The following is a 15,773-nucleotide window of genomic DNA, read 5'->3' as shown; positions in this document are numbered from 1 at the left end:
AAGCAAATCATGCAATCATCTCTGATGGGTGGTCGAATGTTCTGAGAAAGGAATAATGAACTACATCATCTCCACCCCTCAACCAGTATTCTACAAGAGCACAGCCACAAGAGACAACAGACACACCAGTCTCTACATTGCAGATGAGCTGAAGGCAGTCATCAATGACCTTGTTCCACAGAAGGTATTTGCACTGGTGACAGACATGAACATGAAGGCTGCTTGGTCTAAAGTGGAGGAGTCCTACCCTCACGTCACACCCATTGGCTGTGCTGCTCATGCATTGAATCTGCTCCTCATGGACATCATGGCACTGAAAACAATGTATACACTCTACAAGAGACCCAAGGAAATGGTTAGCTATGTGAAGGGTCATGAAGTTATAGCAGGAATCTACCTCACCAAGCGAAGTGAGAAGAATAAGAGCACCACATTGAAGCTGCCCAGCAACACCCGTTGGGGTGGTGTTGTCATCATGTTTGACAGTCTCCTGCAGGGGAAGGAGTCTCTCCAAGAAATTGCCATATAACAGTCTGCCGATATGGACAGCCCCATCAACAGGATCCTCCTGGATGATGTATTTTGGGAGAGAGTGGTAAGCAGCCTGAAACTCCTGAAACCTTTGGCAGTAGCCATTACACGGATTGAGGGAGACAATGCCATCCTCTCTGATGTTCAGACTCTGCTTGCAGATGTAAGAGAAGAAATCCGTACTACCCTGCCCACTTCACTGTTGCTCCAAGCAGAGGAAACTGCAGTTCTGAAATACATCACAAAGTGTGAAGACTTCTGCCTGAAGCCCATACACGCCGCAGCGTACATGTTGGACCCCAAGTATGCTGGCAAGAGCATCCTGTCTGGTGCAGAGATCAACAAGGCCTATTGTGTCATCACTACCGTGTCTCGCCACCTTGGCCTCAATTATGGCAAGGTTCTTGGCAGTCTGGCGAAGTACACTTCCAAGCAAGGGCTTTGGGATGGAGATGCAATATGGCAGTCGTGCAAACATATCTCATCAGCCACCTGGTGGAAGGGACTTTGTGGATCTGAGGCTCTTTCCCCTGCTGCCTCCATCATCCTCCAAATCCCACCAACATCAGCCGCCTTAGAGGTCCTTGTTTGGGAACACACACACCAAAGTGCACAACAGGCTGACCAATACAATGGTTTAAAAATTGGTGGCCATCCGGGCAAATTTGAGGCTTTTTGAGCCTGACAAGGTTGGAAAGTGACAGTGAAGATGAGGTCTCAGAGCCTGATGTTCAATAGGTGGACATAAGGAGGTGCAGGGAGAAGACATGGAAGCCTGAGAGGAAGACAACCAAAGCATTAGTTTCTAGACTATCATTTTACAGATGTATGTTGAAAACATTTTTGGGAGATGCAAAGGATCATTGGGGATCATTCAATATTCCCTTTTGTTTTTCAGTGAAATCATCCCATGTGAAGAGTCAACTCATTTAATTAAAGTTCAATTCGTAACTAAATTGTATTTTTTAATTTCTATTGGAAGGATTTAATCATTTACAATTATGTCTACTTATAAGGTAAAAGGTTTATGTTTCTGTCTCCATATGATATGGTAAATATATCCAATGCAAAAAACATTACATTTAAAGGGTATTAATATTAATTTGCATATATTTCCATGAATTCCCACGGAAAGTTTCCACCTCTGAATATTCCCCAAAATGTGCAACCCTAACCATTATCACCACATATTATTATTATTATTAAAATACAGGAAAATAATGATGCTGTCAGATTAAGGGGAAATCGATAATCATGTGGGGAATTTGGTAACATCAATTCATGTGCAGGAATCCCTAGGCTAAAGTGGATTTGAATCGGATCATGTATTAGGGCAATACCTACCTTTCTTCATATAACATCTAAGGTTAAACTCAGCTGATCTTATTTTAGCATTGTACATATCACCTTCATTTAAGACTCAGCGTGCAAATGCACCTATACGCATTGTGTAGTGCATATTTATTGATTTTACTTTTGAAACTATGCCAGTATTAGACATTACACAAACATTTAAACTAGCTACTAGCTTCGGATGCACTGTCTTCGTTCAGGTTGGTTGAAAACCTGGGGAAGTTGTTAGCAGGAAGATGCTAGCCCTGTGAGACCCCCGGTTGCAAAAAGTTAAAACAAAGAGGAAAAACAAGGAAATAACTCTCCTGAGGGGATTTTATTTTCAAACGTAATTTTCTTCAGAGCCAATCAGATGCGAGCGTTAACAGCCTGCCCAGAGAGCCAGCCCAATAGTCAAGTCAATGAGATTTGGAAGGATAGCCTCTAGAGGCTGACTGTATTGGAGTAGATTTACATTAGTAAAACATGTGTAGTAAGATCTCTCCAACATCAGTTGCAACGTTTCTGTTTACACTATCCTTACATTAGCCTTGGATGTAGTGTGGCCAAAACCACATTCCTGCTTCGTGTATGTGCAGTATACCTTAAATACCATAGTATATAGACAACCAAAATAAGGAAAGCTATTCAAAGAAATTGTACGTTTGTACGTGAAGTTTGACCATAAACAGAAAATGGGTCTCTACAGGAGCTTCTCATCTACACCACGATTCTCAAATAAAATAAAAGCCATGAAGTTTTATTTGGCTGACAGAACAAAAATGTTGTCTACTGGTATTAAGGTAGGGGAGACGGGGCTAATAGTAAAATGGGGTCAGTTGTAACAGCTAAATAACTCAAATTTAGAAACAACTTAGAAAGATGTTAAACAGGTGCGCCTGGTACCAACTAGCATACCCCGTTTAAAGGCACTAAAATCTTTTGTCTTGCCCATTCACCCTCAATGGCACGCATACACAATTCATGTCTCAATTCATGTCTCAATTCATGTGTCAATTGTCTCCTCACCTTCATGTACACTGATTGAAGTGACATCAATAAGGGATCATAGCTTTTACATGAATTCATCTGGTCAGTCTTCGTCATGGAGAGAGCAGGTGTTCCTAAGGTTTTCCTAATGTTATAGTAAACACACAGCCAGGCTTTGAAGGAATGCTGGTTTGTTCATAGGTCTGTCTGAGCCTGATGCTGATGAGATTAAGACATCAAAGCAGAGAGTGGCTGCATGGTTGAGAGAGCCAAGTTCTGGAAAATATTCGATCAGCAGTGAAAGAGAAGATGACCAGTGACGGAAATATAACATCATCAATGAGAAATAGAGCAAGACCCAATGAAGGAGAGACAGCCACCTGACAGTCTAATATGACCTAGAGCAGGGTTTCCCAAAGCCCAAATAGTTGCATGTTTCGGTTTTTGACATAGCACTACACAGCTGATTCAAATAATCAAAGCTTGATGACGATTGATTATTTGAATCGAGTTTGGGAGACAGAGTACTACTCAATGTGGAATCCATTGTCTACATCACTCTTTGCAATGACATATTATTCATGTTATGTTTCCAAGTACCTGTATGATTGTATTTTTGTTGATCATAATAATGATCACTTTATTTTAGTAAAACTATGATTCACAAAGCGATACTTTTAATCAATTTGCAAAAAGTAATCACAGTATTTGTTGCCATTACTTTATTTTTTGAGTTCTTTACACTTTATAGAGACATTAATTGAAGGTAGTACCTACAGTTCTATTGTATATATACTGCTCAAAAAAATAAAGGGAACACTTAAACAACACATCCTAGATCTGAATGAAAGAAATAATCTTATTAAATACTTTTTTCTTTACATAGTTGAATGTGCTGACAACAAAATCACACAAAAATAATCAATGGAAATCCAATTTATCAACCCATGGAGGTCTGGATTTAATGTCCTTAAAACAAGTCAAAATGAGGCTCAGTAGTGTGTGTGGCCTCCACGTGCCTGTATGACCTCCCTACAACGCCTGGGCATGCTCCTGATGAGGTGGCGGATGGTTTCCTGAGGGATCTCCTCCCAGACCTGGACTAAAGCATCCATCAACTCCTGGACAGTCTGTGGTGCAACGTGGCGTTGGTGGATGGAGCAAGACATGATGTCCCAGATGTGCTCAATTGGATTCAGGTCTGGGGAACGGGTGGGCCAGTCCATAGCATCAATGCCTTCCTCTTGCAGGAACTGCTGACACACTCCAGCCACATGAGGTCTAGCATTGTCTTGCATTAGGAGGAACCCAGGGCCAACCGCACCAGCATATGGTCTCACAAGGGGTCTGAGGATCTCATCTCGGTACCTAATGGCAGTCAGGCTACCTCTGGCGAGCACATGGAGGGCTGTGCGGCCCCCCAAAGAAATGCCACCCCACACCATGACTGACCCACCGCCAAACCGGTCATGCTGGAGGATGTTGCAGGCAGCAGAACGTTCTCCACGGCGTCTCCAGACTCTGTCACGTCTGTCACGTGCTCAGTGTGAACCTGCTTTCATCTGTGAAGAGCACAGGGCGCCAGTGGCGAATTTGCCAATGTTGGTGTTCTCTGGCAAATGCCAAACGTCCTGCACGGTGTTGGGCTGTAAGCACAACCCCCACCTGTGGACGTCGGGCCCTCATACCACCCCCGTTTGAGCAGACACATGCACATTTGTGGCCTGCTGGAGGTCATTTTGCAGGGCTCTGGCAGTGCTTCTCCTGCTCCTCCTTGCACAAAGGCGGAGGTAGCGGTCCTGCTGCTGGGTTGTTGCCCTCCTACGGCCTCCTCCACGTCTCCTGATGTACTGGCCTGTCTCCTGGTAGCGCCTCCATGCTCTGGACACTACGCTGACAGACACAGCAAACCTTCTTGCCACAGCTCGTATTGATGTGCCATCCTGGATGAGCTGCACTACCTGAGCCACTTGTGTGGGTTGTAGACTCCATCTCATGCTACCACTAGAGTGAAAGCACCGCCAGCATTCAAAAGTGACCAAAACATCAGCCAGGAAGCATAGGAACTGAGAAGTGGTCTGTGGTCCCCACCTGCAGAACCACTCCTTTATTGGGGATGTCTTGCTAATTGCCTATTATTTCCACCTGTTGTCTATTCCATTTGCACAACAGCATGTGAAGTTTATTGTCAATCAGTGTTGCTTCCTAAGTGGACAGTTTGATTTCACAGAAGTGTGATTGACTTGGAGTTACATTGTGTTGTTTAAGTGTTCCCTTTATTTTTTTGAGCAATGTATATAACAAAAATACAGATCCTTGTTATAATAAGAATATTTTTAAGTCTCTGTCCTAATTGGGTTTTTACTAGTGTAAAAAAATTGCACATCCCCAATACAACTAACAAAAAAATGATTATTACGACCATAAATAACAAAAACTAGAGCAGCGCTGCATTTATAAACGTGGATATAGACTTTACCACTTCAGCACGGCTTTGTGGCACATTCGATGCCACGCAGGGCTCACAGGCCAGAAGGTTGAGGGTTCGCCGACCACCATGGACAAGCTCACTCTCCCTGCCTGTCTTATTACACTACAATAAGAGCAGGCTGCAGAAAATGATCAGTTAGGAGGAAATCAGATTTTCTACATTTTGATGGCATATTTATATCAAATACATGCAACAAATTTTCCACCAACAGGTTTCCGTACAAATGCACCACACAAAACCAATAAGCAACGCATAACTACATACCGATTACAGACTTCGAGCGCTAATCGTAAATGGTCTGCGTTTTCAACACCACAATCAAGTAGAGTATGTCAAATACATTCCTACCTACACAGTATCGAAGGCTTGGTTTGAAAATCTCTGAATGTCATTACACTTTTTGGTGTTTTCTAATTAATGTGTCTCTTTACATTAATAGAACGACCGTTGTACAGTTTGGATGCTGGAATTATATTAGAGTGGAGTGGACGAAGTTGCGCAGGTAGCCTGCAGGAGACTTTTGAAGTGGCATAATAAGATTAAAACATTGTGACTAGTTGTGTTTATGCCACAACTAAAAATGTAATACATTTTAGAAGTTAAATGACATACAGTACCAGTCAAAAGTTGGGACACACATACTCAATCAAGTGTTTTTCTTACTTTTTACTATTTTCAACATTGTAGAATAACAGTGAAGACATCAAAACTATGAAGTAACACATATGGAATCATGTATTAACCAAAAAAGTGTTAAATCTAAATATATTTTATGTTTGAGATTCTTCAAAGTAGCCACCCTTTGCCTTGATGACAGCTTTGCACACTCTTGGGATTCTCTCAACCAGCTTCATGAGGTAGTCACCTGAATTGCATTTCAATTAACAGGTGTGCCTTGTTAAAAGTTCATTTGTGGAATTTCTTTCCTTCTTAATGCATTCAAGCCAATCAGTTGTGTTGTGACAAGGTAGGGTAGATAAGGTAGATAGGTAGATATACAAAAGACCAAGTCCATAATATGGCAAGAACAGCTAAAATAAGCATAGAGAAACGACAGTCCATCATTACTTTAAGACGTGAAGGTCAGTCAAACCGGAAAATTTCAAGTACTCTGAAAGTTTCTTCAAGTGCAGTCGCAAAAACCATCAAGGGCTATGATGAAGCTGGCTCTCATGAGGACCACCACAGGAAAGGAAGACCCAGAGTTATCTCTGCTGCAGAGGATAAGTTCATTAGAGTTACCAGCCTTAGAAATCGGCAATTAACTGCAGCTCAGATTTCAGCCCAAATAAATGCTTCACAGAGTTCAAGTAACAGACACATCTCAACATCAACTGTTCAGAGGAGACTATGTGAATCAGGCCTTCATGGTTGAACTGGTGCAAAGAAAACACTACTAAAGGACACCAATGATAAGAAGAGACTTGCTTGGGCCAAGAAACACAAGCAATGGACATTAGACCGGTGGAAATCTGTCCTTTGGTCTGATGAGTCCAAATTTGAGATTTTTGGTTCAAACCACCGTGTCTTTGTGAGACGCAGAGTGGGTGACCGGATGATCTTCGCATGTGTGGTTCCCATCGTGGACCATGGAGAGGGTGTGATGGTGTGGGGGTGCTTTGCTGGTGACACTGTCAGTGATTTCTTTAGAATTCAAGGCTTACTTAACCAGCATTGCTACCACAGCATTCTGCAGCAATACGTCATCCCATCTGGTTTGTGCTTAGTGGGACTATCATTTGTTTTTCAACAGGACAATGACACAACACACCTCCAGGCTGTGTAAGGGCTATTTGACCAAGAAGGAGAGTGATGGAGTGCTGCATTAGATGACCTGGCCTCCACAATCACCTAACCTCAACCCAATTGAGATGGTTTGGGATGAGTTGGACTGCAAAGTGAAGGAAAAGCAGACCAAAGGGCTCAGCATATGTGGGAACTCCTTCAAGACTGTTGGAAAAGCATTCCAGGTGACTACCTCATGAAGCTGGTTGAGAAAATGCCAAGAGTGTGCAAAGCTATCAAGGCAAAGGGTGTTTTTCTTTCTCACTTTTGTGGTTCCTACATGTTTCCATATGTGTCATTCCATAATTTGTATGTCTTCACTGGTACTGTATATTTTGGCTATATTGAAGCGTTAGGTTCTAGGTCGAGGAAATAGCTGCTCGGTGTTACGCTTTCCTGAATAACTGGGCCTGCTGGGAGCACAGACCTATGTAGTCACATAGGACAACTAAGGAGAATGATGATCGGCAACACAAAGCGCATCAGTATCAGAAATAGACTACAGCCAGACTGGCCTACTACTGTGCATTTCTAGAATGTCGAGAGTAGACCCACAACTGATCCAAATGGAATGAAACATTCAAATAACAGGGCTTTCATTATTTAAATGACATTTTCACTGTAGTTTACACCCTAGAGTAGAATTGTACTCAATTGTACTAGTTTTCCATTGGATTGTGGCGTTGTAGGCTAGTCCTGGCAGGATACTTGTATAGTCCCTAAAATATAAATAGGGGAGCTTTTTGAGCTGCGTGTCTTCACTATTATTTGAAGCGCATTGATTGTTCACTGCTACGGAGACGATAAACCACTTTTCATTTCTGTGTCACCAGAGGATTTTAGCTCCACGGATACATTTTTAGACTATTAGTGATTTAAATACTTATATGGCTCACAATTTCCTCCAGCGAAATCAAGACAAGACCAAGGTAGCTATTGTTAGAGCCAAAGCACAGAGAGAGAATCTAGTTGCACATTTTAATTTATGGGCAATAAAGATAAAACCTAGGTGGTATTTTAGATTCTAAACTAAATTTCAAATCACACATTAGCAATGTGAACAAATACACAATTATTTATTGGCACTGGCCTTTTAACTATCCCAAAGCCTAGGACCAGGAGGCATGGACAGGCATCCTTTAGTTATTATGTCCTCAGCCTCTGGAATAGCCTGCCAGAGAACCTGACGGGGTTTGAAACTGTGGAAAACCAGTATGAGGGTTTGTGCACAAGCTAGAATGAAAGGCAGCCAGTGCGTGGGAGAGAAAATATCTGTAGAGTTCAAAAAGTATTCACACTCAAAACCATGAAAAGGAATAACCCAAGGAGGCCGAGATGCAAATATAGTATAATTAATTTAATCCATCCTCAAAAATAAACAAAAAGTGAAAGTGCTAATGTAAATAAAAAAGGAACAGGGCCTATGTGTCGGCCTCATGCCTTCATCAGTGCCGTGCAAACAAATTAAGACACGTACTTCAGGCCCCTGCTGTGCGTAACAGGCATAACAGGTGCAAGCAGATAGTTAATTAGAGACTGGCGAACAGGAAGTCAATGCATATTAACAAGGAATATAAAAAATGGACAATTCATACATACCGTTCAAAAGTTTGGGCTCACTTATAAATGACCTTGTTTTTGAAAGAAAAGCTAAATGTTTTTTTGACCATTAAAATAACATCAAATTGATCAGAAATACAGTGTAGACATTGTTCATGTTGTAAATGACTATTGTAGCTGGAAACGGCAGATTTTTTTAGGGAATATCTACATAGGCGTACAGAGGCCCATTATCAGCAACCATCACTCCTGTGTTCCAATGGCACTTTGTGTTACCTAATCCAAGTTTATCATTTTAAAAGGCTAATTGATCACAGAACAGCGCAAACTGTCTCTAACCAGAATAGAAAGAGGAGTGGGAGGACACAGTGCACAAATGAGCAAGAGGACAAGTACATTAGCGTGTCTAGTTTGAGAAACAGACACCTCACAAGTCCTCAACTGGCAGCTTCATTAAATAGTACCCGCAAAACACCAGTCTCAATGTCAAAAGTGAAGAGGCGACTCCGGGATGCTGGCCTTCTAGGCAGAGTTGCAACGAAAAAGCCATATCTCAGAATGGCCAATAAAAATAAAAGATTAAGATGGGCAAAAGAACACAGACACTGGACAGAGGAAGATTGTATAAAAGTGTTAAGGACAGACAAATCTAAGTTTGAGGTGTTCAGATCACAAAGAAGAGCATTTGTGAGATGCAGAATAAATGAAAAGATGCTGGAGGAGTGCTTGACACCATCTGTCAAGCATGTGGTGGAGGCAATGTGATGGTCTGGGGGTGCTTTGGTGGTGGTAAAGTGGGAGAATCCTGAAGAAGGAAGGCTATCACTCCATTTTGTAAAGCCATGCCATACCCTGTGAACGACGCTTAATTGGAGCCAATTTCCTCCTACAACAGGACAATGACCCAAAGCACAGCTCCAAACTATGCAATAACTATTTAGGGAAGAAGTAGTCAGCTGGTATTCTGTCTATAATGGAGTGGCTAGCACAGTCACCGGATCTCAACCCTATTGAGCTGTTGTGGGAGCAGCTTGAACATATGGTATGTAAGTGACCATCAAGCCAATCCAACTTGTGGGAGGTGCTTCATGAAGCATGGGTTGAAATCTCTTCAGATTACCTCAACAAATTGACAACTAGAATGCCAAAGGTCTGCAAGGCTGTAATTGCTGCAAATGGAGGATTCTTTGACGAAAGCAAAGTTTGAAGGACACAATTATTTCAATTAAAAATCATTATTTATAAACTTGTCAAGTCTTGACTACATTTCCTATTAATTTTGTAACTCATTTCATGTATGTTTTCATGGAAAACAAGGGAATTTCTAAGTGACCCCAAACTTTTGAACGGTAGTAAAGGTCACATAGGATTGGAAAGAGAACAGTCTAGGATACATACCAATATCAGAAGCAATATAAATGAAATACTTGACTAGGGCTGAAACTGTGGACATATTTAAAAGAAATCTTAAAACATCTTTTGAGCTTTGCTTTTCCTCAGGCTTTTCCCCCTGTAAAGCACAGTGAGCTTTGCTTTTCCTCAGGCTTTTCCCCCTGTAAAGCACAGTGAGCTTTGCTTTTCCTCAGGCTTTTCCCCCTGTAAAGCACAGTGAGCTTTGCTTTTCCTCAGGCTTTTCCCCCTGTAAAGCACAGTGAGCTTTGCTTTTCCTCAGGCTTTTCCCCTGTAAAGCACAGTGAGCTTTTCTTTTCCTCAGGCTTTTCCCCTGTAAAGCACAGTGAGCTTTGCTTTTCCTCAGGCTTTTCCCCCTGTAAAGCACAGTGAGCTTTGCTTTTCCTCAGGCTTTTCCCCTGTAAAGCACAGTGAGCTTTGCTTTTCCTCAGGCTTTTCCCCCTGTAAAGCACAGTGAGCTTTGCTTTTCCTCAGGCTTTTCCCCTGTAAAGCACAGTGAGCTTTGCTTTTCCTCAGGCTTTTCCCCTGTAAAGCACAGTGAGCTTTGCTTTTCCTCAGGCTTTTCCCCCTGTAAAGCACAGTGAGCTTTGCTTTTCCTCAGGCTTTTCCCCCTGTAAAGCACAGTGAGCTTTGCTTTTCCTCAGGCTTTTCCCCCTGTAAAGCACAGTGAGCTTTGCTTTTCCTCAGGCTTTCCCCCCTGTAAAGCACATTGCATTCCATGTCTGAAATGTGCTGCATAAATAAAGCTTGATATTGTTTTATTTGATGCACCTGGCCTCTCTGTTGTCTATCAGCTATTCCTCCATCTTGTGGATTTATATTGAAAAGTGGTGAAGATTTTTTTATGAGTGGTATGATTGCTAGTTAACTTATTGCAGATCTGGACAAATGATCCCATTATCACCTTCTTGACCTTTGTGCTGTTGACTTTGCCCAATAATGTTTTTGTGCTGCTACCATGTTGTGTTGCTACCGTGTTGTTGTCATGTTGTGTTGCTACCATGCTGTGTTGTCATGTTTTGCTGTTATGTTGTTGTCTTAGGTCTCTCTTTATGTAGTGTTGTGTCTCTCTTGTTGTGATGTGTGTTTTGTCCTATATTTAGATTGTACTTATTATTTTTTCAATCCCAGACCCCCGGCCCCGCAGGAGGCCTTTTGCCTTTTGGTAGGCCGTCATTGTCAATAAGAATTGTTCTTAACTGACTTGCCTAGTTAACCTGTTAGGGCTAGGGGGCAGTATTTACACGGCCGGATAAAAAAACGTAGCCGATTTAATCTGGTTACTACTCCTGCCCAGTAACTAGAATATGCATATAATTATTGCCTTTGGATAGAAAACACCCTAAAGTTTCTAAAACTGTTTGAATGGTGTCTGTGAGTATAACAGAACTCATATGGCAGGCAAAAACCTGAGAAGATTTCATGCAGGAAGTGGCCTGTCTGACAAGGTGTTGTTGTTCTTGCCTCTGTTTATTGAAGAGTCAGGATCTTAGCTGTAACGGGACACTTCCTACGGCTCCAATAGGCTCTCAGAGCCCGGGAAAAAGCTGAACGATATCGAGGCAGCCCCAGGCTGAAACACATAATCGCCTTTGCCAAGTGGCCGATCAGAGGACAAAGGAATTAGGCGCGTGCCCGAGTCGACCCCATGCTGTATTTTCTTTCGGCTGTTTACCTAATTGCAGATTCCCGGGTCGGAATATTATCGCTTTTTTTACGAGAAAAATGGCATAAAAATTGATTTTAAACAGCGGTTAACATGCTTCGAAGTACGGTAATGAAATATTTAGAAATCTTATGTCACGAAATGCGCCGTGCGCGTGACCCTTATTTACCATTCGGATAGTGTCCTGAACGCACGAACAAAACGCCGCTGTTGGAACATAACTATGGATTATTTTGGACCAAACCAACATTTGTTATTGAAGTAGAAGTCCTGGGAGTGCATTCTGACGAAGAACAGGAAAGGTAATCAAACTTTTGTAATAGTAAATCTGATTTTGGTGAAGGCTAAACTTGCTGGGTGTCTAAATAGCTAGCCCTGTGATGCCGGGCTATCTACTTAGAATATTGCAAAATGTGCTTTCACCGAAAAGCTATGTTAAAATCGGACATATCGAGTGCATAGAGGAGTTCTGTATCTATAATTCTTAAAATAATTGTTATGCTTTTTGTGAACGTTTATCGTGAGTAATTTAGTAAATTGTTAGTGAATTCGCCGGAAGTATGCTAGTTCTGAACGTCACATGCTAATGTAAAAAGCTGGTTTTTGATATAAATATGAACTTGATTGAACAAAACATGCATGTATTGTATAACATAATGTCCTAGGTGTGTCATCTGATGAAGATCATCAAAGGTTAGTGCTGCATTTAGCTGTCTTCTGGGTTTTTGTGACATTATATGCTAGCTTGAAAAATGGGTGTCTGATTATTTCTCGCTGGGTACTCTGCTGACATAATCTAATGTTTTGCTTTCGTTGTAAAGCCTTTTTGAAATCGGACAGTGTGGTTAGATTAACGAGAGTCTTGTCTTTAAATAGCTGTAAAATAGTCATATGTTTGAGAAATTGAAGTAATAGCATTTCTAAGGTATTTGAAAATCGCGCCACAGGATTCAACTGGCTGTTACGTAGGTGGGACGATTTGGTGCCACCTAGCCCAGAGAGGTTAAAGAAAGGTTAAATAAAATACAATAAAATCACTATTGTCACTATGGATAGAGGGCAGGATAGACAGTAGACTGGTAGACTATTTACCGGTGGTATAGTAAGCACGTGGAAAAGCACAGTGCATAAGGGAAGTACCAAAACACCTTGATAGGAGAGGCGCATACAAGCAGATGAGGAAATGCAGCTATATGGATATATTACATAGTGAAATGGCAAATGTAAATCAGTGGCGGAAAAAACACACTACCATCCCCTGTGCCCAATAAAAAAAAACACACAACCCTCCCCAAAGTAACAAAAAAAGTTAGACAATACATTTCAAACTGTCCTCCAGGTAGTTAGTTACCAGATGTGATCCCCCTGGAAGAGTACAATAACAGAAGATGTTCTGACCAGGCAATTAAAAAATACCTGAGTCAATTATCCATGAGAGCAACAGAGAAAGAGTAGGCCCATTTAACCTTTCACCTCTCAGCAATTATGAAATTCTCCCAGATCGATGATGGAGAGATAAACAGGAGAGATAAACCAGACCTACAGAACAACTACAAACTACTGTAACTACAGGAGAGATAAAGCACACCTACAGAACAACTACAACCTACTGTAACTACAGGAGAGATAAATCACACCTACAGAACAACCACAACCTACTGTAACTACAGGAGAGATAACCCACACCTACAGAACAACTACAACCTACTGTAACTACAGGAGAGATAAACCACACCTACAGAACAACTACAACCTACTGTAACTACAGGAGAGATAAATCACACCTACAGAACAACTACAATCTACTGTAACTACAGGAGAGATAAACCACACCTACAGAACAACTACAACCTACTGTAACTACAGGAGAGATAAACCACACCTACAGAACAACTACAACCTACTGTAACTACAGGAGAGATAAACCACACCTACAGAACAACTACAACCTACTGTAACTACAGGAGAGATAAACCACACCTACAGAACAACTACAACCTACTGTAACTACAGGAGAGATAAACCACACCTAGAGAACAACTACAGCCTACTGTAACTACAGGAGAGATAAACCACACCTACAGAACAACTACAACCTACTGTAACTACAGGAGAGATAAACCACACCTACAGAACAACTACAACCTACTGTAACTACAGGAGAGATAAACCACACCTACAGAACAACCACAACCTACTGTAACTACAGGAGAGATAAACCACACCTACAGAACTACAACATACTGTAACTACAGGAGAGATAAACCACACCTACAGAACAACTACAACCTACTGTAACTACAGGAGAGATAAACCACACCTACAGAACAACTACAACCTTCTGTAACTACAGGAGAGATAAACCACACCTAGAGAACAACTACAACCTACTGTAACTACAGGAGAGATAAACCACACCTACAGAACAACTACAACCTACTGTAACTACAGGAGAGATAAACCACACCTACAGAACAACTACAATCTACTGTAACTACAGGAGAGATAAACCACACCTACAGAACAACTACAACCTACTGTAACTACAGGAGAGATAAACCACACCTACAGAACAACTACAACCTACTGTAACTACAGGAGAGATAAAGCACACCTACAGAACAACTACAACCTACTGTAACTACAGGAGAGATAAACCACACCTACAGAACAACCACAACCTACTGTAACTACAGGAGAGATAAACCACACCTACAGAACTACAACCTACTGTAACTACAGGAGAGATAAACCACACCTAGAGAACAACTACAACCTACTGTAACTACAGGAGAGATAAACCACACCTACAGAACAACTACAACCTACTGTAACTACAGGAGAGATAAACCACACCTACAGAACAACTACAACCTACTGTAACTACAGGAGAGATAAACCACACCTACAGAACAACTACAACCTACTGTAACTACAGGAGAGATAAACCAGACCTACAGAACAACTACAACCTACTGTAACTACAGGAGAGATAAACCACACCTACAGAACAACTACAGCCTACTGTAACTACAGGAGAGATAAACCACACCTACAGAACAACCACAACCTACTGTAACTACAGGAGAGATAAACCACACCTAGAGAACAACTACAACCTACTGTAACTACAGGAGAGATAAACCACACCTACAGAACAACTACAGCCTACTGTAACTACAGGAGAGATAAACCACACCTACAGAACAACCACAACCTACTGTAACTACAGGAGAGATAAACCACACCTACAGAACAACCACAACCTACTGTAACTACAGGAGAGATAAACCACACCTACAGAACAACTACAACCTACTGTAACTACAGGAGAGATAAACCACACCTACAGAACAACTACAACCTACTGTAACTACAGGAGAGATAAACCACACCTACAGAACAACTACAAACTACTGTAACTACAGGAGAGATAAACCACACCTACAGAACAACTACAACCTACTGTAACTACAGGAGAGATAAATCACACCTACAGAACAACTACAACCTACTGTAACTACAGGAGAGATAAACCACACCTACAGAACAACCACAACCTACTGTAACTACAGGAGAGATAAACCACACCTACAGAACAACTACAACCTACTGTAACTACAGGAGAGATAAACCACACCTACAGAACAACTACAACCTACTGTAACTACAGGAGAGATAAATCACACCTACAGAACAACTACAACCTACTGTAACTACAGGAGAGATAAACCACACCTACACATTCAGGTGAAAACACATGGATGTACTGGACTTTCTAACTCACTACCATGATGGAGTAGTGATGGAGTAGTCCACGTAGCGTCTGGTCTTCCCATCGTAGTACTCAGTACCTTGACCAGATGACAATGACCAGACAATGGCAATGACCAGATGGGCAGGGAAGTTGACACCCCAGGTCAGAGTACTGGTGACAGAGAGAGATTAGAGTGTCATACCTGTCATGGATTTAACAAAGTAAAGCAGAAACACCTTCAGTGTCATATC

At 41.6% G+C, this 15,773-nt stretch overlaps 1 pseudogene across 1 annotated transcript in view; it reads right to left on the bottom strand.

The window, feature by feature from the left end:
• LOC106579054 (activating signal cointegrator 1 complex subunit 3-like) overlaps nt 1-15,773 on the bottom strand; it is a 121,222-nt pseudogene that overhangs the window by 16,141 nt on the left and 89,308 nt on the right. Inside the window, exon 29 of the transcript XR_014382655.1 lies at nt 15,556-15,708. The product of XR_014382655.1 is annotated as an activating signal cointegrator 1 complex subunit 3-like (transcript). The remainder of the gene's footprint in view (nt 1-15,555; nt 15,709-15,773) is intronic.

Source organism: Salmo salar, chromosome 02 (assembly GCF_965601325.2).
Source record: "Salmo salar chromosome 02, fSalSal1, whole genome shotgun sequence".
Taxonomy (NCBI): Eukaryota; Metazoa; Chordata; class Actinopteri; order Salmoniformes; family Salmonidae; genus Salmo; species Salmo salar.
The sequence above is the reverse complement of the archived record's forward strand: the minus strand, read 5'-3'. Positions and strand labels throughout refer to the sequence as shown.